A 27,894-nucleotide genomic window follows, 5' to 3' on the forward strand; every position below is an offset into this window, starting at 1 on the left:
TTCATTGGGATTATAATTGGGTAAAAATCTATTATTTGCTATATGTTTCCTCTCGCTACATTGACTAATTCCACCTCGTATACCTTTTTGAAAAAAGTGAATCATATCAATGTCAGTTAGTAATTCCAATTCAACATTAGTGAACTTCAACATGGCATCCCATGATAATCCAGGTGCAGTGTAATATTGTGCCGGATCTAAGTTATATATCTCTAAACTTGTGGTGCGGAAATTTTCAAAAATATCACATAGTAGCAATACATCCGACTTCAAATACAAATCAGAGTATTCCCCCAAATTCTGACACTCGAATAAATTCCAAACATTTCTAGCCCTATCATAATCAGTTTCCGATATATGTTCACAATTGAGTGTGTCATAAAACTGATTTTTTGTCGGAAGTAATGGATAATTCAATTTGTCAATGTCATCAACAAAACTATATGGAAATACACCTTTCTGTCTCATCAAATTGAATTTCTCAATTTGTGGGAAATGTTTGTGCATCTCCAAACATTGATCGGAGGTCAAGTTTGCACCCAACTTCTCCAACGAATTAGTCATAAATTTATAACTATCGATAAATATCATTTTGAGATAATTCTTCCTAACCACACCATCTTTATCGGTATAGCTGTGTGTAAAGAGATGCTTCGTGAAAGATATATATTTCTCTTTAGTTTGCGGGATAACATCAACTTTCTCTTTATTCCTATACAATTCTTTTATGAATAAATGACAATCATAACCACTTAAATTATGAAAAATGATAGGTATGAAGTTTGGTATTTTGAAATTTAAATTACATTTCGAGTGAGCGGCATGTGATCTTTTCTTTCCTGTGACATGACAATGATCTCTTACTTTGACGTCACCATCAGTAAATGCTTTATTACATATACCACAAGTTCTGGCTGCAACAAACTGTTCTTCTTCTTCGACAGTTTGTGTATCCATTGGTTTAGGGTTTCTGAGATGATTTTCATGTATCTCTTTCAAATCATCTTCAATGCTACTCACAAATTTCTGAGCTGCATCTACACCCCTATATGTAACAAATTTTGTCAAATCATCATTATATGAACACTTTATCAAATAAGCAAATGAATATGGGGCATGTTTGAATGTTTAATCGTGTATGAACTTCCAGGATTTGGCTCATTCACATGAATCGGTTTAAGCACTGATTCAAAATCAGCATACACTACAAATGGCACCCTCATTTGCCTAATTTGCATAAACTAATGTTTTCAAACATTAGTTTATTTTCCGCAACCATTCTACCATATTTATTGATCTTTAAATTAGTAGTTGGTGTTGTGGTACTAATGTGATTACAATCATACATATTATGACGTAAAAGCAATCTCTCATCAGAAAAATATATCAAACATCCGTCACAAAAATATTTTTTCTGTCTATGAGCTGATAGTTGATTAGAAACTAATCTTGAAAGATCTTTGATCCAACAATAGTGACCATTACCGGAGTCATCAGTTATAAACAACAAATTGACATGTCTCCGGAGTCTTCTCTGTGAGTATCGCAATGGACCAATCACTTCATACTTCATTTTACCCTTCTCAAATGTACTCTCTAAACCGTAAACATTAATTGAAATATCATTCCTATCTTCGAATATTTCGATACTCTTATTATTAACTTTAACCGGAAAATCCATACCTGTGACATCTAAAACAGTGGAAAAATGTGGATATGACGTAAGTTCGGACACTCGACTATCTGCAGGATATAATGCTGATGTTATAGCCCAAGCAAAACAATATTGATCTTCATTACGAACATTCACAACAGCTTTCTTCCATTGAATACATTGAGGCAGCTTCACATATGAACGTCCTTCCAGTGGACTGTATTTATTAATGTTGACCTCGAGAAACAATATTTTTTCACAAGTCCAACCTGAATTATAAAAAAAAAAATATTACTATTCAATCTTATTAAAATTTTTAAAAAATAAATACCTGAGTCACGATCCTGGAACTCAGTCGTTTGAGCCACAATTACATCACGGAATCCATCAAAAACAGCATTCAAATCTGAAGATTGGTCCACTATTTTATTTTGGGAATTAAATGACTTCGTGTCCCTCGAATCATCAGTCTGAAGAATATAATTCCCAAAAACTTCCATATTCACCTTGATGCTTTTATGGATCCTGATGGCTGATTCCAGTAATTCAATGACCTTCTGCCTAATCTTATTGAAAAATGACATGTAGTCACTGGTTACAATCGAACTCTCCACCCTGTATGTAGCAATGCGGCAATTGAATGCATTCGTTATAATTTGAACACCGTCAGACAATTGAACACATGCATTATTTTTATGACTCATGGTTCTTCGGTGAGAATTCACTTGGCTCATAGGAATTGTCACATTACAACAATTGCACGTATACATAGGTGTTGCATTATCCACTCTCACCCGTTTCACTGCAGGCCCTCCTTGGCAACTCTGGAGCTGATGCCGACGAAGATTATCACTACGAGTGAAAGATTTACCACAGTCACAGGAATACATTTTATATAATAGTTCTCACTAACTCACTTGATGTAAACTGACATAGCCAACACTCGTACGCTTCTTAAATACACTCTGATAGGACCCGTCAAGACGTCATAGCCAACCCCACTTCTCAACTACATGCGCCAAGATTACCTCCCAACTGAATGCGATAACAGATGTCGATATACGAGCAAGCAGTGGTCGTTGCGGTCTCGGAGAGGGTAGACGCTAGGCAAACGGTCCTCGGCTGCCGTTGTGTCACCATCGATAGCGGAGCTAGAGCGAACCTTCATCGCTTCGGGAGAGGTGAGGGCAGACCGATGAATACGCATTACTCTGCCACACGTCGTGGAGTGAACATGTCGCTCTCTAGCCGTTGAACGGTTATTGCTGTGACGTCACTCCACTACTAACTTGGTGCCCTAACACCGATGGAGCATTTATTACTTGGAGGATCTTCGAAGTATGCAGACGTATGTTTGTACATAGACAAACAAGCACATGATGAAACCCTGTACCGTGCATTCTCCTACACACACATAAACACACAAAATCTCATATGAAAAAAAAATCTGAACGATCCATGCACCAGACACTTCAAGGTCACAACGCCTTGACTTCACTGCACAACAAAAAAACTTCACCAAACAACAACCAATAAAAAAAGCAATTAATACGTCATAGTGGTGGGGGGAGGCCGAGAATCAGCTGTAAACAACTACTCATAGGGAAACCAAATTCCAAGAAAGGCTACTTAGGTGAATTGTCACTGAATATCCGCCATGAAATATAATAATTTCAACAGGACCGCGCTGCTCCCCATAATACAGCAATAGTAAGGGAAAATTTAGATGCAATATTCCCAAGAAAATGGATTGTGAACAATAGACCATTTAACTGAACAGCTCGATCCCCAGATCTTACTCCTTTAGTATTTTTGTCTGCGGATACATGAAAAATAAAGATTTTTAACACCAAGTACAGATATCGACCATCTCAAACAAAAAATAAGAGATGCATGTATTCGTATTACAACTATTATGCTATTAAATTGCCACAGAAATTGTCTGGACCGACAGCTTATGTGCATTCAACGGAGAGGTTGTCAATTCGAGCATATAATGTAGATTGCAATGTAGCTTTGATTTTCCGTATCGGTTTTATTTTCCCCAAACGTTCATAATAGAATAAATTTATAAAAGAAGTAACGACAGGACCGTAATTTAAAATTTTTGTCACTGATGATGGTGGTTATCTCAACTGAAACGCTATAAAATATCAAATGTGATATACCGCTGGATCGTGAATTTATCGCTTTATCAATATCTGTAATAAAAACGACAGGTCCATAATAAAAAAAAAGTTGATGGTGACCATGTTGACACGAAACGTTTTATCGAATATTAATTATTACATCGTCATAGTACGGTAGATTTTCGTTTTGTGGACACCCGGCGATTTTGAAAAACTTTTTGACTGTACTTACGTATTTTGATGCGTAGATTACGAATCCGAAAGAAAAAAGCGGCGCTCTCTCTTATTTACAAAGTTACGGCCCTTCAAAGTTCAGAAAAGGGCAACTTTTCAGCCTTCTTTTTCACAAAATAAACTATTTAAAAAACACAAGCATTTATTCACTAGGTCACCTTTACACCTTATTCCTCCTTCTTTAACACTTTGCACTTCAATAATCAACATTTTTCTTATTCAAATCTTATTCAAATTCATTTTGTTTTTTCTCTCACGTCAAACTAAAAATTCAAATCTGCGAATTCAAAATAGTAGGTGACGACAAATACCAACCGCTTTTTTCTGAAATGTCACTAGTATCTAACCTACAAATATAAGTGTCACCAGGAGAAGCATTCGTTTTTAAATTAAGTTTTTTACAAGAAAAATGTTGATTATTGAAGTGAAAAGTGTCAAAGAAGGAGGAATAAGGTGTAAAGGTGACCTAGTGAATAAATGCTTGTGTTTTTAAATAGTTTATTTGGTGAAAAAGAAGGCTGAAAAGTTGCCCTTTTCTGAACTTTGAACGGCCGTAACTTTTTAAATAAGGGGGAGCGGCGCTTTTTTCTTTCGGATTCGTAATCTATGCATCAAAATACGTAAGTACAGTCAAAAATTTTTTCAAAATCGCCGGGTGTCCACAAAACGAAAATTTACCAAAAAACGAAAAACAGCATTTTTTGGTTTGGTTTTCTTCGACCATTGTATTGTTCCCGATGACAATTACCTTGTTTCCCATTTAATCGTCTTCGTATCTGTTACGGTTTAGAATATAGCAAGAAACGTCCTGTAGACTGCTTCTTTATAAATCTTCCAAAAGTGACTTGATTTGGGAGAAAAAATGCTTACTATTTCATCATTATGCCTAAAATGTGCAAACTTCCGAAGAAAACATTATTGACTTCCACTTGATTTGTTTTCGGTTCCAACCCTGTATATAAAAAACATTCAAAACTATTTTAAAGTCGACAACAGACCTAAAATTCACACTTAGTGAATACATAAATGTACGAGTATGAAATCATCAGTCGAAAAACGAAACTTGTTTAATACATAAAGTAATGAGAAAGTGAGTGAAAACATAACAATACCCTTTGGACTTCTCTCTAGATACCTTTGCACCACTCTACCTACAAGTGTTATCTTTCAATTTCACTTTGTCCGTTTTTTCAGCGCGAGTGGTTTTTATTTGATGTGAGGAGTCTTACCATTATTTATTTCGATAACCTTTCCTGTTTATCCATGTGAATAGTTTGTGTATGTGCCGATTGGATTACTCAGAAATATGCATATTATGAAAGTTATCTATCTCGGTAAGTTTCAAGTTCGATGTATTCTGTAATTATCAAATTACTGCGAATATCATTGCCAAAATATATTACGAATGTAGGTTATGTTTACCTTGCTTGCTGCACCGTTGAAAGATGATGTGGTTCATAGTCTGAGGTGAGCGTGTTCATTGATGATTCAATTAGTACCTAACTTACATGGACATCAATTGGTATTATGTCCGGTAATCACAAATATCGTTGTTTTTTATTCACTCCATTGATATCACCTTCGATATATATGTGAAATATTATTATCTGGACCAACGTTTCTTGATCCGTTTTTCTGTCTACTTGTTTCACTTTACAAGTGAATCGATATCATACATAAACGAATTATATTATCTAGAGCAGAATCCTCAACATTCCAGAGGACTACATTTCAATATTGTCTACATACGGTTAGTGTTAGTCGTAATTGAACTTTTTTGTAATCACTATACCTGTAAGCATACATTACATAATTTATCGGACTCTTGTATACATCAAAATGAAATGAAAACAAATGTCTTATACATAAATATTATTAGGTTTATGTCATCCCAAATATCGATAAACCTCGTAGTCATCACGCAGCGTGTTTTATATGAAAGAGCTAAAAGAGATTACAACTATATTCAGGATTTGAAACTGTCATCAAATTAGTTTTATAGGAATACAAGTATGTATATGCGAAACAGTTTGCAGCGAGTCAACAACAATAACATCCATATTCAACGTACCCGAAGTTCCCAGACAAATTTGAAAATATTGCCACAAAATTTCAAACTTTTATCGACAGTAACTCAATAACGAAAGAACCACACCAATAATTTGTTCGTTCATTCATTTATTTATTCAGCCATTCATTCATATATTCATTAAATAGTAACAAACAGAAATATACTCAAATCACGTGTTTTTGTATGCTAAAATCCATCATCGCAAATAAATTTAAGAAACCAGGAATTTTTCTAAAAAAAATTTATCGTGTATTGGTGGTATGGAACTCAGATATATTTATCTTGGTTATTGTCGATTTTAAAAGTTGAGATTTCGTTCATTCTTAACCTAACCTTTTCCTTCCTTATTATATTATCCACAATATCTCTCGAGAAACCGTTAGTGGCTGCTTTTTCCTGTATTGTACGTTTTGCTCTTGTGAACATCTCATGTGTGAGAGAAAAAGTCAAAAGACGATGCACTAGAAAATTCAATTTATATTACGCTGTTCTCTTCTGTGTTCCGGTTTTATCATATCCAATTTTTCTCTTATAGAATAGAAAATTTCATTTTGTCCAGTTTCCATAACATATCACTGAGGATGGTGTAATAGCCGTAACTAGTCAAAAATGAAGAAATATCGTGGAAAATAGACAAAAGTGTGTTTCTGTAGTGTATCCTCAGTAAACATGAATTTCCACAAAATAAACAAGTCGTCAATCAAAGAAGTCCATAACATATACCTTGGATTCAGTGGATGGATTTCGAATTATCGAGGCATATTCCAAATATGCCTTCGTACAAATACATTAAACAGATATTTGACATACTCAATCTTATCAAAATCTGTGATTATTTTTTGGCAAAGAAAGTATTTGGCTTTCTACTACTCCATCTTGATACAAAAAATGTGGGAATCTTCCAAAGAAAGGAAGTAATCAATTTTAAAATAAGTAACTCTATAAAACATGGACGTGTAGATCATGCAAAGAAGTAATTTTCAGATGTAAACTGGAAGAAAGAGCCCTCCTGTGATTATTATATTTATGAAACCAGAGGATTTTCTAAATTGATGACTAATGTAATCAATGTGACTATCGAATTCAATAATTCAATTTTACCTTAAAAAGTTACTCCTAAATCTATTAAGTGATCTGTTCGGTGAAGTAAACAAGCATTAATATGATATATGAACTTTTCTGGATTCTTCTCTCTACTGGACGATACTTAATAAGTAACATTTTTACAGGTCATCAATGTAATTTTGTAGAAGTTAGTAATCATCAATGTTAAGATATTAAATTCATGAAGAATGTCCTAGACCTAAAGTATACCCCTGGCAAGATATATCCGATTTTGGGAAATATTTGAAATGTAAATAATTCGAAGCAATACAAAACCAACAAAGCTTGGAAAACAAATGAACTAATATTAACTCTGTCGTGGTGAAAGGTAACTCAACATGAAAATAAATGGATTCAAATAAAATATCGAATACAGTAATTTTATTTTGTTTATATTTTTTAAAGTTGAATTTTACTTCAATTTCAGAATTCAACTCAATTTCTTCAAATTCAAAAAATATTGTGGTTCATTTCAACAGATGTTCAAAGACATTGCCGTTTTGTTCTAAACAAAAATATATTCTTTTTTGCATACCACTATTTGTAGCTTTCTGTATGGAGTCAGGAATCAAATTATTGAAAGCTCTCAGAACCCTTCGTTTCATGTTTTCTTTATCACTCACAGGATCCGCATAAACATTTTCTTTGATATATCCCCAGATGAAGAAGTCCAGTGGCATTAGATCTGGGGAGCAAGGAGAAAATTTAAATGGCCCATTGTAGCAAAGACGCTGGTCTTCGAACATTACCATATTATCTACATCATGTTTGTATCTCTCATTTACAAAAAACACAACTATCACCAGTGGTGATACTTTTAATCTATTTGAAATGTTTGTTGGTTGTTCATATGTTTGTATAGCTCAAACAATATTGTTTCGATTTGCTACAAATGTAATTATTTTCACATAACATGGTTGAATAAACTATCTATCTATTCCCCATGACATCGCAATTGTCAATCATTCAATTCCTCAAGTGACTCACATCCAGTACAGGAGTTTTGTAAACAAGAATTTTCAGATGACACAATAAATATAAATCTAGAGGCTTCATATCAGGACTGCGAGCTGGCCAATTTTAAAGTTCTGCACGTCAAATACAGCGATTAGCGTAGGTGCTACAAGATACTGACGAGCAAGAAAACTAAAATGAGCTGAAGCCCCGTCGTGCATAAACAACATAATGCATCCTACAAGTACCGTCACGTCTTCTAACAAAATGGGTGAATGATCTCCAAAAAGTGAGTTTATGAATCACCTGTAATCGTGCTGGTGAAAAAAGGGGCCAATTAGGTAGTCCCCAATATTTCTACGCAAACGTTCAGCAAAAATTGTTGTTGAAAATGACTTTCTCTAATAACGTTGGGATTTTCGTCGGCCCAAAAATGGTCATTGTGATAGTTCATAATAGCATCTCGTAAAAAATTTGCTCCGTCTGTAAATTATTATTGTGTGCCATCGTATGAATCAATCACCTGCAAAACATTAATCTTGGGTGAAAATTTCGAGGCAGTAGAGCTTGGACCCGCTATATGTGATATGGGTATAAAAGGGTTCTTTTAAAAACTGTCTATACGGTTTTTGAACCGACTTTCAGCTGCAGTGCACTCTTCCTGGTACTATTTGGAAGATCTTCTTCAATTGCATCTCAAGTATAGCTTCAGTATAGTTTAGGGTTGCTACAATTTCTTGTCTTTCACCAGTAGCGTTCTAAATGTTTTAGCAGCACATGGAATTACTCTGTTAAGATACCTATCTGTCCTGGTAAATTCTCCATGCTTCTTCAGCATTTCCATTTGTTGGTCCGTAAATGAAGTGCATGTCAGCCATTTCAGCATTAGTAAAATTATTCATGATAGAATCACTACTAATTGACAAAGTCTGACTTTCACTGAACTGACAGCACTACCAGTGTCAGCTGGTCTACAAAGGAGATGTACCTGGTATGCAAAGTGGCTACAATTTCTTTTCTCGTAAACGAAGCTAGATATGAAGGAAACACAAACGAAGAGAATATTTTATTTTTAACCAAGTCAATGATGTATTTTTTTACAATATTCTTGATTGAGGTGCCTACTGAGATTCCACTGGACCTAATAATTTCAATCTAGTTCAGGCTAAATGAGCGCCTTATAACCTACTTCAAAACAACTATAGCAAATTTCAACCAAATCGGTGTAAGGATATTTATGATATTTCATAAATTCCTGTTTTTTTAATTAAACGTCCTATTTATCAGAAACGAAGCAGCTTCGACACATCATCCTCTGAAGTTTCTTACCGCAGTTATAAAACACCCTGTATATTCAACACAGTATTAAATCTTTAAATTTACTTACAGAACAAAAACACGGAACGTGTTTATGATTATTGTAAAAATTTCACCAGCAAGCACGTGATATTCTTTTATTATGTGAATCTTGGCTTAAAAATAATGATCCTCATTTTGTGTATGTACATTATTAGCATCATTATTTAATCCTACAAAAGTGAGAATTGGCTTTACAAAAGTAACAATTGTCTTATGGTAGCTATAATATATGTACATACACAAAATAATCAATAAAATATTTTATTAATAAATAACCTTTCTTTACACTATCATAATAATAAACACAAAATTTAAGCAACAGCCTAAGCTTTTCTCAAGGTAAACAATTTCAATATTAAATAGTTCAACTTAGATTACTTTGAGTTATCACGGAAGTGATAACTCCGTCGGGACGCCAACCACTTGTATTTGTAACTAACGTTACTACAGATTCGTCTTATGAGGACGTTTTCTAACGATTGAGTTCATTTTATTAGTTTGAAAATGTCCGTCGTCATTAATCAACAAAACACTCAGCAGCAAACAAGTCAAATGATAGATATTCGATTCCCAACTGATCAGTGATGTCAAGTTCTAACACAAAACAATTTGTTTTCTAATAAAAATATACAATTTCAATAAAATTCTTCGATCATAAACGTGTTCAAATTCAAAACCATGAATCCGATAAGAAAACTATTAAAACAGTATACCAATGAAGAAAATTAGTTTCGCCAACATACCGAATGGTATTACTCGTCTTTTATCAACTTAGGCGGATATTAGAAGGATTAACTTGGAAACGCGTATCGATAGTTTGGTGGAGTATAACGGTGTAAACGTGTAGGTGAATGAGTCATCATTTGTTTTGGATTTTATGAATAGGTGAGAAATGATCACAAAATTATTGTTGATGGTCCAATCAATAAAGATTCGAATGTGGCGTTCTCTGAAAATAAAATCAACAAGTAGGTTTCTACCGGTTCAATGTTGGTTATAACCTTGTCTACAGACAGAGAGGGCGATGGCAGATATGTTGCTTGTCGTTCGCTTCAGCTTTGTTCGAGGAGTGATCCTCTGAAAAGATTTGATGTCCAATTATACGAAATCATCAACTTTGTGTTGATGTAGCACGCACTGACGAGAGGCCAAATAGCTTGAAACCGGTATGCAAGTGTGCCCGTTCTAATAGTTGAAAATTGATTCCAGCAGTTGTATCGTCAGAAGCATATGCAGTAACTACTTCTGTCAAGAATCCTACACTGACACCTAACGCCCTTCATGATATTAGTCGGGGAAGTAGTTGTTTTCTGATAGACTGACTGGCCTAAACGAAATGTGAAAAGGACGAATATTTTAGACATATAAATCATCATTCAGAAATTTTATAGTACCATTGCTCAACGAGCCTAGCAGGTGTGAAACATCTGTATTGATTTATATATATATATCTACACTAATATTATAAATGTAAGGATGGATAAATGTATGTACGTATATATGTTTGTGGCTCTTTCACGTCTAAACGACTGAACGGATTTTGATGAAACTTCACATAAATACAGCCTATACATCAGAATAACATATAGGCTACAATTCACAAAGAGCTATCTTGACGTGCGCAGCCTATACCGTTGGACTTGCATGAAGATAATGTGCCGTTAGATAGTTTATCTTGAAAAGTTCTGAATAAAAGTCCGCGATAGTATATATCTACCTTTTATGTGGTAACCACTATATGCAAAATACTCGGCCATAAATACAATGCACATTTTAGAATATCATATTTTTGAAGTCTTATAAAACTTGATATAATGGGGAATGTTCCTCAATTTGGGTTATTACACCAAATGCAAGTTTGGACAAAATAAAGTTGAGTTCAATTCATGAGTTTTTCAAATTCACTTCGAAAAATATTCAAATTGATGTTTCAAATGTTGGGTTTTGGTTTTCAAAGGGATTTGTTTCTAATTCACATATTGGCAATAGCGCCTATATCGAGTTGAAATAATTTATACGTACCTAGATATTCTACTTTAAAAAAGGAAAATTATCTTAATAAATCAACAATTGAGGCAAACTATAGATTATAGTTCAGTACCACCTCCACAAGCCACATAAACAACAGTTGTTTTGTTATTTATTTATATAGAGGAAGATAGGTTAGGTGCACAAAATGTCACAGAATGTCTCGATACTCCGAACATAAGTGAACAGAACAGCACGCCTCTGAAATATGTCATCTTTGTTTTTCTCATACAGGTAACAGATTCATTGTCCTTTATTAGCTATAACCTATGTTGCCAAATGATGAAATAGGAACGAATCCCTTTAAATGTTGAATGCATTATTTCATTCCTCTTTTTTTAGTATTCAAATAATTTTTTAAAGAAAAAGGTTGAAATGATAAGTTCAAAATGCCTTGTTTTAGAGCTCTTTCATGAAAACTACTTGATTTTCGTCAGGAGGAACACTCCCCATTGTCTTTTTGAGTATTGAGATAAACTCCATCTTTTACACTTAGTAATTTGTACAAATCTTTTAAAAGTTATCACGATAATATTAACTTGACGCAACGCAGTAAGCCATTACTCGTCGCGTCTACTGTGAGACGACGAGAGACTATGCGTGAGGGTAGAGGGGCGGTCTACGCAATGAAGTTCCATCGCACTTCGGGTCCAGAAGAAAGCTTTGAAACTTAACCTGTTGGAGAGTATGGAAATGAACAAAGTAAAAAATTCCCAATATCTTATGAACTATCAAACTAAACTGAATAATTCGCCATTATTAAATCTGTGTTCAGGTAAGAAAAGTTAAATATAATTACAGTATTTTCCGAAATTTACTTTATTCATATAGTTAATGAATTTATACCTAACCTTTACAGGTAGATTCATTTATTTGAAATTAAGCAAACAAGTAGGTAATGTGTTATGGTATAAAATAGTTATAATTCAGAAGTAATTTATTATTAACTCAACTAATTCTTATACGACTTTTTTCTAAGTCATGCAAAAATGAATTTCTCATATGAATTTTGTATATTTCATTCAAACAAACAAGTAATATTACAAAAAACAAAAATTCGAAGAATAGATGTATCTGAGGACTTTCGAAGATTCCATATTTCACATTCACAATGACGACATTAAGAGAAGTACTGTTTCGAAATTGGAATTGATATTTGTGAAAATATTTTTGTTTTGTTGAATTTTATTCGAAGGCACAACTATGAGACTGTGTACGACTGTTAATGAAAGGATAAATTTCATATTATTAGACATCGACGACCCCAACCAATAGTTAGCCCCACCCATGCACAACAAACTTTGAATGATACACAATGTTTGATAATAATGATAATAATAGCGACTTTATTTTCCATTTTACATAATAAATAATTTTTTCCTACTCAAGTAAGTAAATATTGGCGTAATAGGCGGAGTTCAGCTTTTAAAATTTGTATAGAAATATTGTTCGATTATACAATTAAGCTGCTCTTTCACTCAACCTCATAAAGCACCATATAACGGATAAGTAAGTAACAAAATAAAGAAACTTCTTAACATAGTTATCGAAGGGTGTTCTGTTTTATCAATAAAATCATTTTAAGATTATATTTAAACTTATCTACTATCCTCTCTTTCAAACTGTTCGAAATTTCATTGTGAATGTTCGACATCTGATAACTGTAAGATCTTTTATATTGTTTTGTTTTATGCAGTGGGGGTGTTAAAAGCCCTTCAAAACTCAAGTTCAATGTATGTACATTAGTTCGGAATTTGCTTTTATTGTACTATGATATAAGCTTATAGAGTGGAGCAACATCCGGTCATCCACATTTAACCAGTTTATAACTTTCAAAGTATGGGTGATGCCTTCATATTCACCAATACCGAAAATCAATCTCAAACAAGAATTGTGTATTTTTGGTATCTTTTTTTATACAAAATCGTGAGATTTGGATCATACAGACTATCTGCAAAATTAAAACTGGACTAAGCTAAGCTTTCTCAAAGCATCGATTTGATTTTTCTTTATTAATATTGACTGATACTGTAAATTAATTTCAAACATCCATATGCTCTGCGAATTTGTTCATTCATTCCAGATCATTTCGCAGCATTCGAAAGTATTCTGGAATGTTTCACACTAATCTGGGATTTTCCCAAACATTCCGGATCATTCCCAAAATGGTTCAGAAGCCTCTTGAATATGTTTTAGTGTTCTAGAAACTTTCAAACTGCGAATCTTTCAGCCCTTATATCTTCAGGAGCATGCCATTCAGGTAAGAATATGAACCTGTTTTTCGGATAACAGATGTTCTGGGACTATTTCACTTTATAGAATTGAAAGGAAGTGGTCACTGCTTACTGTGCCCAGGATATAGTATCATTTTCAATTTTTGAAAATTCTCGTTCGTTGTGAGGCAACAGTTAGTTAATGGTAAAACTGATTTTGACAAAAAGAAAGCAAAATTGTGACAGGAGTCGAAATCTGATCCGGCGAGATTTTCAAATTGATCATGAATCACATCAATATTTCAAAAACACAACATTTTTAGCAATGCTGTCCCTTGACGCCTATTTCGCTCTCATTGGGTGAATAATCATTCGGTACAAAAACATATAACCTGAAAAGACTCTTTTTTCCATAACAATATCTATCTAAAATTTATATCACCTTACCCATTAAACTAACACCATAATTTTTCTCACCTGGTTCGGTGAACACATTGACAAAAACCTCCATATTCACTTTTTGAAGTCTGTCTTTGAGAAAATGATCGATTTCCCAATTTCGAACAAAATTATATCTGTTCTGTCCATGTCTTCCAATTGAGCCATATACAATCATTCAAATTCCTGCATTTTCAGATTGTTTCCCTGGGTAAACATGATTTAGGCTTCGATTACATTGTCATGAAACATTTACAACGTCTCCAAACATATGATAAGAAATAGGATTAAAGTAATATCAGTTATGATTAAATGAAAGGATTGTCATTGCCAAAAATGGTTACACATTCAATTATCTATGTTACAACCTTCGAACGTGAAGTCGTTTGGATTTTCAATAACTTTCTTCTTTTTTGAAATAAGATGATAAAGAAAAAATCAAGTATAGTCAAAAAAAGATAAATACATCGAAGAAGCACTGAAAAAATATGGCCTCATTAGCTCAGTGTAACCAAGTGCAAAGATGTTGCCGAAAAGAGGTCAGCACAAACGAACGGAATCAACAACAAGAGCCTACCTTACATTTGTTACTTCAGTTAGGGGACCTAGAATTTCTAGAATATCCTATACATTACCACGGAGGCAGCTACAGCTACCTGCGTAACTTCCTGATCCAGGATATGAATATAAATAAGTGGGACGAACCAGCGGGAGCAGAAGACCCAACATTATTTAATTCAACTCGAATTACAATTGCTGCATATACAAAATGACGTTAAATTTTTCTAATTACTACAACTATATGTTAAATATTACATTTCCTAAACGGAAGAGAAAACTACCACAAAAATAATAACGAAAATTCAGATCCTTCTACAGTTAGTCAAAAAAAAAAAACATGAATTATTAGTTTTTCATTATTCATCAATTATTGGATTCATCTTGTTAATTACAATGTCTGCCAGATAGCCTATACAATTGAGGTACACAACGCACAATGTGCCTTGGACATGTTCTGTCCAGATTGGGAATATTGGGAAGGCGAGCAACAGCTTGCCTCTCATCCATCCCGTTCATCCCTCACCACGCTCTCTGCCCATTCGTTAGCAACACGTATCCATTCATGCCTCTTTCCATTCGTGTCTCCCAGTTTCATTACTTTCTTTTCACGTTCCAGCCGTTCTTTCCATTCCCGCCACCCAGCATCTCTCAATCACATGTTCTGCCGTTTCAGGCTCCCCCCATCCACATGGGCAGGGTACCTCCGGACCCAGGTTGAACCTGGCCAGGTATCCCGGAAAATTATCGTGCCCCGTGAATAGTTGGACTGCCTGCCTCTACAGGTTCAATGATTCATACACGACTGCTCTACAGAATATGTAGAGCAGTCGCACAGTCATACCATTCTTCCACTCTCTCTGCCGTTCTTCTATGATACATTTCTTTATCCTCTTCCATCCCTCTCTCTTACTACTCATTCGCCTGACTTCCCATGATATATTGTCTTCATTCATCCCTTTATTGGCCTCAAGGTGCGCTTTTTTATTTCCAGAATTCCTATTATGGTGTCCTTTCCGCCAGACGACTTCGGTCCGTGCTCTCCTTATATTCCTTTCCTCATTTCCTCAATCATTCGCTGAATCATAGCTACCCTTTTATTCTTCCCTCGTACTGTCTTCATCACTTCTACTACTACAGAGGAGTTACTCACTACTCTGACATTATCATTCATACTCCAGATTCCAGATTCATACTCCAGTTCCGCTTCATTCACACTGCTCTGTACGGGAATCCTTTCAATCCCTAGAACCCATCCACTCTCGTTTACTTTCGTATGCCCAGCCTATGACCGTTCTTCCGTCGCTCTCAATCATACCGGCGTCCACGTACACTTCAGTCATTCCCTCTTTCGGAATCTCATTCTCCAGCAACAACCCTTGCATCTAGGGGAGTATCTTGCAAACTACTAAGACGTGTTTCTGGCTATTGGCTTAATCATCGTTGTGTAGTCAAGTACAAATATGGAAATCACTTGCTTGCCGAAAACGGGAAGACAGCACAAACGAACGGATTCAACAACTGAAGCCCACCGCATATTTGTGCTTCCAGTAAGGAGACATAGAATTTCTAGGATTCTAGGATATCATTACATCACCACAATGTTCCACCACATAAGAGATTGTTTCAGGATTTCCTGGAATGTTGTGTAATGCTCTTGAACATCCTCTAGTAATCTGAACTGTTCTAGAATAATCTAGAGTGCGAAACATCAATCTCTAAAATCATCAAAAGTACGCTTTCAATAAAAACGTGAAATAATATGACAGAAAGAAATGTAGGCATTCATTGTTGGGCTACCCGTGCTGAGCCACCATATTACACCAACATATTACAATTAGTTGGCCTACTCAGTAAGCTTGTCAACAAATTTTCAAATATACCAACAGTGTTCAATTAATTTCAAATCATCTATTCAATTATTTACACAAATTTTGAACAATGATCAAAGGCACCTCCATTTATTTCTGGCACTGCGCGAATCTTCTTTGATAGAACTTATTATTTATTTTTTTACATTTTTTGATGATCAGCCATGCAATACTTTTCTATGTCCCACCCTCTATTAGGATAAATAGTTTTTACCAATCTGAATTATTTCAATTTCAAAAATGAGAGTTGTTTGCCCATTATGTTTTTGACAATGACTAGTATTAAAATTATCAGTAAGTCATCATTTTATATGACGTTGAGAAATGACAACGAGAGTTGTTGAATATTTATTCACAAAGGCAATATTTGCATTCATGAATTCTTGATGAAATCCTTGTTTAATATCATCAAATATCCGTCGATTATTCAACATTTTATGATCCACATCGAATACATATTAATCCAATGAATGTGAATTCATATTTTTCCTCAAAATAATGATATTGAAATAATGCTTACAGGTTTATCATTCATATATTTCGAGATTTTTTAGGCAGTCAAAACAAGCTAAAATGATATATCGCAAATTATTTCTTTCAGAATTAGAAACACTTTTCTCGAACTAAGTCATCAGGTAAAGATTAGAAATGACTTTTTGAGACGTCTCATCCTCTAATGATAATAATGATAATAAGATTTCGTGCTGAAATGTAGCCCTTTCTACTTTCGAATCTTTAGTCGTTTTTGACAATTTGCTACCAATTTAGACGTTGCTCGGTAGGAGCCAGAAGCTTCCAACGCCGCTTGACTGTCCGAGAATATTTTTATTGACTTGTGTATGAGGTTGGATTTTTCCAATCTCTCCGCACACAATTCAATAGCATGAATTTCCGCTCGGAATACAGTCGCATAGGTTCCTAGGCATGTAGATATATCTGTCCTGGGTCTGTGACTATCTACTGCACCAGAACTGGAAGGTATTTTTGACCAATCTGTGAACCAACAACTATCTGCTCCTAATATTTCCTTCTTCCAGGGGATTCAGTCCTCTCTACTCGGAAACAGTACTTTATAAGGCAGTTCGTAGTTGACAGAGGCAAAACGTCAGAGGTCATTTCCAGACTGCTGTGACTTCAGTATCAACCAACAGTCTGTTGCACTCTGCATTAAATTGATTTGTGCAATTGGCAATGTGCACAAGTCTATATGCAGTCCATCTAGCGTCTCTCTTCAGAAAAATGTGGAAAGGAGGTAGATCTAGAAGAATATCCATGGACGCTGACGGTGCGGTACTGATGGTATCACAGATAGCCAGACAAGCCTGTCTCTGTAAGCCAGAGAGCTTCGCCTGGGCCGTTTTCTGTAGAGACTTTGGCCACCAGGCAATTGCACCATAAGTGATCATTGGTCTGACAATCATCACATGAATGCAATGGATTTGTTTGGGACCTAAATCCCAGGTTATACCACGAATCCTTCGACAAGTACAGTTTGGCTTTGGGTAAAACTTTTTCTAAGTGAGCGTTCCACTTGAGTTTTTTATCAACGACAATGCCAAGATATTTCACCTCCGTTCCAAATGGAATGACCTCATCATTGAGGGAAAGTGGCGTTAGATCGTCCAATTTTCTCCTTCTGGTGAAGGGGATTATCACAGTTTTGCTCGGGTTGACAGACATCTGCTCCCTCAGGCACTAACTGTGAACAACGTCCAATGCTTTGGAGGATATTACAAGCTACCCTTCCCAACGGGAAGCTTGTAATATCGCACTAAGGCAGCGATATTAGCTGAACAAATGCATTGCGTCTGCTGAGAAACACATGATTTTTAGCCCGATGAGCATTACCCATGATGTAGGTAACGTATTCCAGATGTAATAACATTATTATGGTGATACCTGTCATCAATTAGCATATTTGGTAATTCATCGGAGATAATATATCCGTTTCATTTTGTAATGAGCTCTCTTCACAATGATTTCCTTCACACCACATTCTGGGATCGACAGAGAGCTATATCTACGGATATCGTAGATGAACAAGGTTTTCCAAAGCGATCAGTTGCAAAGCCAAGCTTCGAGATCGACCGCCGACGATATTCATCCTCTGTCTTTCACTGCAGTTTCTGCTGCAAGCAAGGCAATAAATCCAAAATCAGAGCTCATACAAAATGCCATGTGTTTGGGCTCTGATGTTTTTTGTCGTTCCCATAGATGGCGTCTTGAGCAGGTGATATATCATCGCTCTTATTCACTCAAGCTTGTCCTTCAAGAACAGTTGAGTCCATCAATGCAGTTGTAGTTGAGTCTAGCACCACTGACAAGACCTGCAGCGAGTCGAAACAGCGCTGTGTGGTGTTGAATCATGAATCCGTTGTGTTTGAGCCCTGGTTTTTGACTTGAAACATCTAATTTGCCATTCGTTGTTCCTCAAACTTCATTGTAATGGAAAACCACCATAAAATATTATATAGATTAGTCGAAATTGAAAAGCGAGCTTCCGGTCTTAGCGCAATTAGAAATTCCTATATTTGTGGAATTCTCGTCTAGTTTTCAATGGTGGGATTTTGTGACAGTCCGTCCTTGGTGGAATGCCCCTTCATGGTTCAGTTTAGGTTCAAGTAATTGGATAATGTGATAATTTGATGAACCTTCATCTCATTCATGAGATGAGAATTTCAGTTCTGGAGGAGTATAAAACTAACATGTGAAATCTGAAAACTCGGTTATATCGGGATTTTTTAGGTAAGCTAGAAGGAGATAAAGTTGAATGAACAAGGGAGCCAACTATAAAATTCAGCACTGAAGATTATAGGGGTTCTTAAACTTATAAATTCAAGAGTGGAAACCTGCGTACATCGAGGGGTGATCATGAATTTCACAAATTAAACAAGTCATCAATCACACATATTGATTCAGAATAAATTCATAATGATTTAGAACGGTTTAGACTATTCCGGAACCTCCAGAATGTTTTGAAATATTGAAGGATGTTACCGAATACTCTCCAATATTTTGGACTATTTTTGGAGGTACGAATTCTAGCTGTTATACAACATATCATTTCCAAATGATCGGGGATGTTCTATTACATAACATATTGTTTCAAGACTAGAATAATCTAGAGTGCGAATAATTGGAAGGTTCCAACATCTTGAGTGATCATCAATATGGCTTTCGGAAACAAAGATCAACAGGCGACCTTTTATCTTATGTCACCCATATTTAAAATAACGCAATCAAAAAACATGGAGAATCAGGAGCTGTTGCGCTTGATATTTGTAAGTCCTTCGACTGTGTGTGGCATGAGGGTTTGCTGACCAAACTTCGATGCTATGGCTTGTCGAATCATTTCTGTGTATGGCTCTTCAGCTTCCTGAAAGAACGTTCCTGCAAATGGCCGTCGATATATATCTCTCAAATATTTTCTACAATAACGCTGATGTTCTCCAGGGATCCATATTGTCTCCAACCCTCTTTATATTGCATATCACCAACTTATCTGAAAAAACCAAGAATCCAATATATTGTTTTGCTGACGACAGCACACTTGTCACGTCATTCCATTTGGATTCCAGGACATCGGCTACGGAGGTTGCATATCTTAATGAGGATGTAAGTGATTTTGAATCGGGGTGAAAGTAAGCAGGTTCAATTCAATGCCACAAAAACCCAGGCATCGGTTTTTTCCTAGAAGATAAATGTCTCCGAACCGTATAAAATAATGTCAGGTCAGACAATTCCGCTTTCTGCTTCGATAAGTTTGTTGGGGGTTAAAATAGAGACCAATTTGTCTTGACACAATCATGTCGCTGGAATTGCGAAGGCTGCTTCTCGAATGCTTGGAACACTGTTCCGAACCAGAAAACTGTACACATCTCAGCAACTTTTGATGCTTTATAAAGCTCTGATCAGACCTTTTTTGGAGTATTATTCTCATGTATGAAACTCGGCCCTCAAACATACCCTGAATTTGCTGGATTCCATACAGAAAAGAACCATTTGCCTGATTGGAGACGCGAACATCACTTGCAATCTTGATAGCCTGGAACATCGAAGAAGGGTTGGAGATTTGTCTCTCTTCTATAGATACTTTCACGGAAAGTGTTCAAGTGACTTGGCACATTTGATTCCACTAAGAGCGGTACATACAGAAATACACGACGAACTGTGTCTGCTCATCGTTTTGTGGTTCAACTCAGTACACCTCGAGCTTCACTGTTTGAAAAATTTTTCATATGGAAAACTGCATGGAAACATGTGGAATAAACATCCTGAGAACTTTTTTCCAATTGGATTTAATCTCCAGCGATTCAAATCCAATGTGAATCGCTACTTTCGCACAAATACCGCTGTGGAAGTGCTTCAAGGATTCTCCTGTAGTGCTGGTGTTTTGTCCTTAGAAACAATCCAACCCCTGTATCTTCAAAAGCACACTTTGCAGATAAAAATGTGATCATTTTTTATGTAAAAACTGATGTGACAATATGAAAGAAGAACATTTAGACATATATTGTTAGTATACCCCTGCTAAATCAACGTATTATAACTAGTTGGTCTACTCAATGTTATTAACAAAATTGACCTACATACCAACTGTGTTCAATTCATTTCAAATCATCTATTCAGTTATCTACCCAATTACTCAAGACTTTGCAAAATTTTGAGCAATGATCAGATTTGCCTTCATTTATTTCTGGCACGAATCTTATATGATAGAGTTGATATTCGTTCTTTTATGACTCAACCCCGTCACAGTGGTAGTTATTGCCTTCTCCATGATTTCATTAAGTACTGGAATTTTACCCAGCTTCTTGTCATTTGGAATTGAGCCAAATGAAAAAAGAAAACATTCCAATCACTTCCACCTTTTCTGGATTTGAGCACCCACCCCGAAATTCACAAATTCAAAATGAAATAAAATAGTTTTTGAACACTTCATCGCAATTCAGCGGACAGACTATGAATAGAGCTGCAGTTAGGTTTTACAATGGAATGGATGGAGAAGTGGTTTTTCGTGGTTTCTTCCGTTATGACCTGAGACAAGAACAATTTTTCACTTTTTTCTCTCCATTAAGGTTTCCTTTGGGTGTTTATTCAACACAGACTGTATGTTATAATTGAACTCATGATCAGTTTGTGTGAAAGTATGTTTATATAACTTCTTGTCTACGCCACTGCGATATTCTCTTAGTGAATCAGTTGTCTTATTGTTCAAGTGTGGTTGCTTTATTTGTTTGTGTATAGCAGTTTTTTGTCTCTATGCAGGGTGTCCCATATAAAACTCCGCGGTTAAATATCTAAAACATGAAAAAGAATATCCATATTTCGTGAAAGCAGATAATTTTGGTGTCAAAGGGTCGTCTTACTTACGTAGAGATCCAGCACTAGGCGTCATCTGACGCCAATTTTTTTAAATGGTAACCGACTATTTTCAATTGGTTTTTGAATTCTGCATTAAATTCTGAATTCAGCCATATAGCAGACTTGTAGTTTTCCTTGTACACTGATGAAAAAAGGCAATTTTATTGCGTATTATAAAGAGGGCCATGAATAAGTCAAAATTAATGCAATAATGTATTTATCGATCTGTCAGAAGACCTGTCAGATTAGACGAAAGTGTGTGTTGATTTTTCGTAAAATTGAAAAATGGTTCAATTTTCAAATGCAGAGAAGTTGGATACAATATGTATTTATGCTGAAGCAAGAAGGAATTCAAAAGAAGCAGTGTGAATATACGCGTATCGGTATCCTGACAGAAAATTACCGTCAGACAAAACATTCGCTGCTTCATGTTTTATTTTTAATAAATAAAATATATTCCCATATTCAGGAGATGTTGATAGAAGATTGAACTTCATTGAATGGTTGTCCACCCGTATTCATGATGACGATCAGTTTCTGAAAAAAATATTATGGAGTGATGAAAGCCGTTTCCATAACAACGATATAATAAGCAAACATAATTGTCACTATTGGTCTGACGTGAACCCTCATTGGGTGCAAGAAACGGAATTTGAGTCTGTGTGGGGGTTAATGTTTGGTGCGGAATCATTGATGGTTATTTGATAGGACCTCATTTTTTCGAAGGAATTCTCAATGGGAGAAGTCCTAGTTTTTCTACAACATGTGTTGCCGAATCTCTTGGAGAATTTACCAATACAAACTCGTCCGAATATTTGGTTTCAACAAGATGGGACACCTCCACATAATAATAGAATAGTTACCCAATATTTGGATGATACTTTTAATGAGAAATGGATTGGAAATAAGGGTTCAATACCATGGCCAGATATTCCATGTGGAATTGGCCGCGGTGGTAGTGCGCCCGACTCACGATCGGAATACCGTGGGTTCTATTCCTGCCTCGACTAGATATTTTTCTCGAGAGAATTTATCTGATTGAAGCTGGGATGATTCTGCATCCGTGTTAGGAATCACACGTTAAAAGGTAAGACCTTGTTAGTCCTTAGCTCGCACAAGGGAATTACTAAAATGATGCAATATGTGTATTCAACGTGAAAGGAGACAGTTCGGACACCACTTACTAAAATGATTCTTGTTATCACTAATTGATTTCGTTATCATCATGTAAGTCGAGTTATTGTCAAAGTAACATATTTTTTGGTAATTTAAAACATTTATTTTAATTTGTACAGAAATACGCAACTAGATAAAATTGAATAGACAATGAAATCATAACTGATTGATTCATTTTATTAAACTCGTATTATTGCATTCATTTTCACTTATTCATGCCCCTCTTTATAATATGCAATAAAATTGCCTTTTTTCATCAGTATTCAAGGAAAACTTAAGTGCGCTATATGGCTGAATTCAGAATTCAATGCAGAATCCAAAAACGAATCGGAAAATCTAGGTTACCATTTAAGAAAATTGGCGTCGGTGTCGCGACGCCCTAATGGATGACGCCTATTGCTGGATCTCTTCGCAAATAAGAGGAACCTTCGATAGCAAAATCATCTGCCTTCACGAAATATAGATATTCTCTCCTATTTTCCAGATATTTTCCCGCGGAGTTTTATATGGGACACCCTGTATAGGTTTTGTCAAGGTTCTTCTGCAGTTCACTAATTTTTTCTCTTAATTCGCATATAATTAGCTTTTGTTGGTCTATCATAAGGTTCATATCTTGTTCAATTTTCAGTGCCTCTTGAATAAATAATGGATGCTCGTCATTCAATATTTCAAGTTATTTTTCTTTGGTGATATTATCCTCATTCAAGTCACTGATAGTTTTTTCTAAAACGCTAATATCCGAATCCATATTTGAATCAGAATCGTCTTTGCAGCAGTTGATTATATTATCTTTCAAAAAGCGAACTTTTTCTTTAATTTTTGTCAAGCAACTCTTATGATAAATACCTGAACATGTTCTGCTTATATAGTAACTCATTGATTTGGTTTTGAAACACTTATAAGACATATTTACGGAGATCCACGAATTCACTTCAACAGTTACTTCCGACCGCATACTGGTTAGATGCTTTGTAATTTCAACTTTCGATATAATATACAACTTATTATTACAAAATACTGTTCGTACGCCTCTGGTAGGGTGTAATTTATCTACTTGTCTTCCCAGATGTGGCTAATTTCAGGCCCTATTGTTTGGTCCCAACTGAATCGATTTAATATCATATTAAATTATCACTAACTCTAAATTGATGGATGTAGCCGTTTCTATGTGGTAGAATATCATAATGAAAAGAGAAATGAAAATTTCTATGTTTTTTTACCACTGTTTATTGTATAAGTTTGAGAATGTCCGTATATCCACAACGAATTGCCATTCTTAGACGTTTTGGTGAAGAGGACCGACACTAAGTGGGAAACATCTGTATACCAAAAACCCACTCATACGGGACAGTATCTGAACCACGAATCCAACCACCATCAATCGACTGAAAGAGGAATCATCAAGACTCTATTAGACTGTGCTCTTGGGCTTTGTAATACGAAGGAAGGTTTCGAGATCTCGAGAAGGAACTAGACATCATCAAAAATGATCTTCAATGGAATGGCTACTCCAAAGCGATGGTAGAAAAGACTTTGGCTAGAAGACAGCAGGAGCCTCGCAAGGAAGAGAAGCCGTCTCAACCAGTGCTTGCACTTCCCTTCATCAGAGGATTATCAGAGAGGATAAGAAGAATTGATTCCAAGTACAACATCAGAACCTGCTTCAGATCCGGTAACACTATTCGTAGCAGCCTCACGAAAACCGGGCCACCAAACGCGGACTGCGATTCCAAGAATTGCATTTACCGGATACCCTGTGAGTGCGGAAAATCCTATGTTGGTGAAACTAAGAGGCCATTGAATGTTCGCATTGCCGAGCACAAGAAACACACACAGCGAGGGGAAACCAGCAAATCAGGAATAGCAGACCATGTTTGGACCCATCAACACAACATCGAGTGGTCCCAAGCTGAGATCTTGCACAGAGAGGAACATTGGTTTAGGAGAAAATTCAAGGCAGCCGCATACATGTTGTCCAACAACGTATTCAGCCAAGCCAGCGTAGAAATACGCAACATATGGAAACCCATCACCAAGCGAAAAATGTCCAACTCCCGCCAAAACGGTCATCTCCCACGGAACCAGTGAAGCGAAAAATGGAAAGCGGGGATAAGTGAAAGTACTCGAACGACCTATAAATAGTCATCTCTCGGAGGAATCAGTCCAGTCATCACCCGAAGACGATTGTAGATACTAACAATCTAAACGTCGTAAACTAACGTGACTTGGAATCTCTCCACTTTTTTATTTTTATTTTCTTTTTTCATTTCTTTATTTTTATTTATTCAATTGTTCTATTTTTACTTGAATTTTATTTCACTATTATTTCATTTCAGGTTTATTTTGGTCAATATAATTGTTATTTTCAGCTATTCGTTTTCAATTTTTTTAGTTGTTTCAGAGATTTCAAATCATTTTATATAATAGACAATGGAAGTCCGAACTAGTGAAATTCAATGTCCGTATAGGACGAAACTGCAGTAACGTTATAGTTACAAATAAAAGTGGTAAAAAGCATAGAAATTTTCATTTCTCTTTTTATTATCACTAACTCAGGTCTAAAAACTGATTTTCATCTTCACAAAGTTACTCGCGATACTTTCACTGTCGTTTTGATGCGAAATTAGAAATTTATCATTAATAAAAAACCACTAAAACTTTAGTTTCGGTCGGGACTCCGGTAATGCACGTGTGCACTTACTCACAGATGAACTCACTAAATGAACGGCAAAATCTGAAAATTGTTTTGAAGGAATTCACCTCGAGTTTTAATCGATTCAACTTTTGTTTCGATATTTCAATATCTGTGTGTTCTGAACGGGGAGACCTATTTTCGAAAGCAGATCAGTAATGTATGGGAACTCTAAAGCCCTTTTTTCAATGAGGTTTCACTCGACCAATGAGATATCCATAAAAAAAATATGTCTTCCTCATAAACAAAATTGACTTTTTTTATTTTTTTTGCACAATTTTTTAGGTGATCTGCCATGCAATACTTGTCTATGTCCCACCATATATATTCTATATGAATAAATATTTTTGACGAAAGTTTTCGTTTCCCCAATCTGAATTATTTCTATTTCAAAAATGAGAGTTGTTTACCCACTTTGTTTTTGAGTATGACTAGTATTAAAATTATCAGTAAGGTATCATTCAATATGACGTTAAGAAATGGCAAAGAGAGTTTTTGAATATTTATTCACAAAGGCAATATTTGCATTCATGAATTCTTGATAAAATCCTTGCTTAATATCATCAAATATCCGTCGATTATTTCACATATTATAATCTACATCGAATACATATTAATCCTTATGTGAATTCATATTTTTTCTTAAAATAATGATAATGAAATAAGGCTTATGGATTTATCATTCACATATTTCGAGATTTTTCAGGCAGTCAAAACAATCTAAATTAATATATCACAGGTTATTTCTTTCGGAATTAGTCATGAAGTAAAAATAAAAAAATACTTATTGAGATGTCTTATCCACTGATAATAATAATAATGATGATATTTCGCGCTGTCAGGATGTGTTTTTAATACGTTAGTTTACCGTAGTCGTATGATGTGTATAGAGATCCCTGACACCAGATACTTCGAAGAGCCTGAGAATCTTTTGCTATTGGCATGTACAGCATACGTGCGTATGTGGTCTCAGCGACATATCGCGGTCCTTTAGAATGCTTCTACGATATTACCAAGACAATGGTGTTACCTTATATTCCCGGAGATATTGAATTCGTTGTGAAGGATGAGGTGTGTCAAATTCATTGGAACTACTTATCCTTCACCCTCAAGCAGATACAAACTGATAGAGCTGCTGTAGTTGTGTTTGTAAATAAATGAAAGAGAGACGTTTACATGTCGAAGAAGGGATTAAAAGACACTGGTATTACAATGAGCGAAATGCTTCTGCAGGCAATTCGTGATTTACTTAATGAAGTGCAAGAAAGAATAAGTGTGAAAAAATGCTGGACTTGGAGAGGTAATGTCTATGGCAGACCACATGCCAGGTTATCTGATTTCCTTTTCAATGTCAAAGATAAGGTGGACAAGTTGGAGAAATCTGAAGTTTATAAGCTTAAGTGTCCGGAGTATAATAGTGTTTGTTTGAAGATGGTTGACAATGACACATCAACAACGTAAGGCCTTCCATCACTTTTACAATAGAGAAGGAAATCCACAACGAATTGCCTTTCTTAGACGTATTTGTGAAGAGGACCGACACTAAAAGGAAAACATCTGTATATCAAAAACCCACTCACACAGGATAGTATCTGAACCAGAAATCCAACCAACATCATTCGACTAAGAGTGGAATCATCAAGACTCTACTGGACCGTGCTTTTGAACTCTGTAATATAAAGGAAGGTCTCGAAAAAGAACTAGGAATCATCAAAAATGACTTTCAACGGAATGGTTACTCCAAAGTGATGATAGAACAGGCCTTAGCTACAAGACAGCAAGAACTCCACAAGGAAGAGAAGCCGCCACAACCAGTACTTGTACTTCCCTACATCAGAGGATTATCGGAAAGGATAAGACGGATAGGGTCCAAGTATAACATCAGGACCTACTTCAGATCTGCACTATCCGTAGCAGCCTCACGAAAACCAGGCCACCAAACGCAGACTGCAATTCCAAGAATTGCATTTACCGGGTACCCTGCGAGTGCGGAGAATCATACATCGGTGAAACTAAGAGACCATTGAAAGTTCGCATTGCCGTGCACAA

At 35.6% G+C, this 27,894-nt stretch overlaps 1 protein-coding gene across 1 annotated transcript in view; it reads left to right on the top strand.

Annotated features, from left to right (window-relative positions):
- Positions 1 to 5,075: 5,075 nt before the first annotated feature.
- Positions 5,076 to 27,894, top strand: part of LOC111509256 (UNC93-like protein) — a 175,605-nt gene continuing 152,786 nt past the window's right edge. Inside the window, exon 1 of the mRNA XM_074171899.1 lies at positions 5,076 to 5,351. The gene's annotated coding sequence lies outside the window, so the exon portion shown is untranslated. The remainder of the gene's footprint in view (positions 5,352 to 27,894) is intronic.

The sequence above is a fragment of the Leptinotarsa decemlineata genome, unplaced genomic scaffold (genome assembly GCF_025532065.1).
Source record: "Leptinotarsa decemlineata unplaced genomic scaffold, Ldec_3_MD MMD2_tig00000035_RagTag_RagTag, whole genome shotgun sequence".
Taxonomy (NCBI): domain Eukaryota; kingdom Metazoa; phylum Arthropoda; class Insecta; order Coleoptera; family Chrysomelidae; genus Leptinotarsa; species Leptinotarsa decemlineata.